This window comes from Mus caroli, chromosome 15 (assembly GCF_900094665.2).
Source record: "Mus caroli chromosome 15, CAROLI_EIJ_v1.1, whole genome shotgun sequence".
Classification (NCBI taxonomy): Eukaryota; Metazoa; Chordata; class Mammalia; order Rodentia; family Muridae; genus Mus; species Mus caroli.
In genome coordinates this window covers 49,139,956-49,142,987 of record NC_034584.1, presented here as the reverse complement: position 1 = coordinate 49,142,987, position 3,032 = coordinate 49,139,956, and the positions used below count along the sequence as shown (strand labels likewise).

At 41.6% G+C, this 3,032-nt stretch overlaps 1 long non-coding RNA gene across 1 annotated transcript in view; it reads left to right on the top strand.

The window, feature by feature from the left end:
* The window catches only part of LOC110310043, a 4,713-nt gene extending 3,994 nt beyond the window's left edge, over nucleotides 1-719 (top strand). The window contains exon 3 of the long non-coding RNA XR_002379798.1: nucleotides 98-719. This is a non-coding gene — a long non-coding RNA (uncharacterized LOC110310043). The remainder of the gene's footprint in view (nucleotides 1-97) is intronic.
* Nucleotides 720-3,032: the final 2,313 nt, after the last annotated feature.

Genomic DNA, 3,032 nt, shown 5'->3' with positions numbered 1-3,032 from the left:
ATATATATATATATATATATATATATATATATATATATATATTCTTCTCATATAATCCATCCTGACCACTGTTTTCCCCTCCCTCCCCTCTTCCCAGCACCTCTCCACTGTCCCTCTCCCCCAGACCAACTCCTGTCCATCTCTCATCAGAAAAGAGCAGGCCTCCAAGAGACAACAACGAAACACAGCACAAGAAGATACAATAAATCAAGGCAAGAGCTGTCACGCCAAAGCTGGACAAGGCAACCAAACTAACAGGAGGAGACGAGCCCCAAGAGTAGGCAAAAGAGTCAAAGGCATGCGTGCTTCCACTATTAGAAGTCTCACAAGACACCAAGCTAACAGCCATGACATCTACACAGGGGGCCTGGCGCTGATCTGCATGGGCCCCATGCATGCTGCTTCAGTCCCTGGGAGCCCATGGGAGCCCTCGGTTGATTCAATGGGATGTGTTCACCTGGTGTCCTGTATCTCCTCTGACCCCTAGAATTCTTCAGCTAACTTCTCTGCAAGGTTCCCTAATCTCTGAGGGGAAGGGCCCAACGGAGGCCTCCAATGTAAATGCTCTCCATCAGCTGACCTTTACTTTCCAATCATGTTAGTCTTCAGTTTTCTCTTGTTCTTCCACCACGGTATGTTATCACCACCGTGCAACCATGACCTTCACTTTATTTTCTCATCCATAAGTGATGCAAATGGATTAAACGGCATTAAAAACTCTTCTTTCTAGAATTGCTGCATTGGCCGATTTATAAATATATTAAATGCATATGAGGAATGTGTCAAGAAAAAAATTAAACTGAGTCTCTGTCAAATTGAAAGGACCAGGAAAAGAGTTCAGATAACTTTTCAGCTCCATGAAAAGAAGTCAGATTGAACTAGTATAGTCTCAAGTGCTACAGGGAATTGTTTACTTTTTGGTATGGGAGGACTTCTCTCCCTCAGTCCTTAGTGTGGAATACTTTCCTTGGCCTTAGATGCTGTCTCTTTGTTCTTTCCATTGCTATAGCATCTCATAAGGCTGTATACAAGAGACTAAAATTCACTTCCTGACTTACAGGTAAATGTATGTCTAATTGTCAAGAACATTAGTTAACATCATGGACCTGACAACTGCAACCAAAGTACTGTCCGAGATTAAAGTGAAAGAAACATCATGGCTGGTGCCTATCATTTCTGTTTTATACACAGAGAACTAAGCATGATAAAGTTTAAGTGTAGTTCTGTTCTTAAACTAGTGGATTCTCTTTCTCTACCTCCCTCCTTCCCTCCGTCTTTTTGTCCCCTTCCCTCCCTTTCTTCCTTCCCTCCTTTTCTTTCTTTCTTTCTGTTTGACAAATACCAATGAGCTTACAATGTTCAAAGTACTATGCTAAGCTCCCAGACGCCCTAGAGACTCATTATTTATGCAAACATAAGCAAGAATATGCAATGTATGTGAGTTTACTAGAGCTACCATAACAAAGCACCACTGACTACATAGTTTAGACAACAGTAGTCTGTTCTCCAGCCATTCTAGACCCCTCACATGAGGATGCCACTGAGTTGGCTTTTTGAAGGCTTCTCTCTTTGTTTGTTGCTCACACTTCTCTGTCTTTGCTTTGATTTTTGATTTTTCAAGACAGGGTCACTCTGTGTATCCCTGGCTGTCCTGGAACTCACTCTGTAGACCAGGCTGACCTCAAAGTCAGAGATTTACAATCAAAGAGGAGAGCCACCACATGCATTTTCTTGCATGCATTTTCTCCAGGTCCTAACCTCAACAATAGCCATCTTTAACCATATCCATATGACCTTACTTTATCTTAGTTGTCTTTCCATTTTGGGGACTTATTTATTTTTATTTTATGTGTACAAGTGTTTTGTCTGCTCCTATGTAAGTGTACTGCATGCATTTTTCCTAAGGAGGGCACTGGATCCCACTAGAGTCATGGAGGCTTGTAACTATGGGTGCTGGGAACCTAACCTGGGTCCTCTGCAAGAGCAGCAAGTTCTTCTAACACTCTCTCCTTACTTACCTTTTAAAAGATATTTATATCCAAGCTAGTTGTATTCTAAGGTACCAGAGTTTAGATATTCAACACACAAGGAGCTGGAGAGATATCTCAGTCAACCACGAGAAACCAGCAAGCAATAAGACCTGAGTTCCAATCCCTGAAACTTATTCGAAAGTTAGAAATGGCCAGGAACACTGTAACCCTAGCATGGATGGAGACAAGAGGATTCGCAGGGCTCAAAGACCAGATAGTCTAGCAAATCATGAGGCCTGAGTTGAGAGAGAGAGAGAGAGAGAGAGAGAGAGAGAGAGAGAGAGAGAGCGAGAGCCTATCTCAAAAAATAAGTGGAGGGGGGAGTTATGAAGCAGACATTCCAACCTGAGACTTCCACACGCATATGCATACCCATCCTCAGCTCCAAGGAAATTCAGTATATGAATGCTGTGGGCTGAGGGGTTGTGGATCCAGTCCACAGTGCACCCTTGAGTCACGAAGGGGAGATGCTCCTAGGTATGCTACTAAAGCTGGGTTTTCTCTCCTCCTTCTTCTAGGTTTAATAAGTTAATAAATGGTGTAACAAATTGAAAATGAACTTAAAAATCCAAAACATTAATTCTTTTTCCTACTCATTCAGGATTTTGCTGTTTGATAAAGACTGATTTTTTTCTCCATTTTTTTTTTTTTCACTAAGCTGTGTTAACCAGCCCCATCTGTTTTGTTTACTAAGTCCTTAGTTACAGCCTGCAGCTGACGTAGGATGTCTTGCACTGGAAATGTGCACACAATGTACAAGCTCTTGAAGGAGAAGAAGTAGAAAGAAAAAAAAAAACCCACAGTATTTTACTAGCCTTAGGCTGAGATTTATTATAGGGAGGATTGCAAGGGTATTAAAAAAGGGATGGGTAATGTTGACCAATTTTCTTGTAATGAACACAGATGAATTGCCTGGACTTGAATAAAAGGAAACAATGTGATTTGAGGTCAGAGGGAACTACATGACCTTAAGGTTACCGGCTGTGTTTATCAACAGGAAAT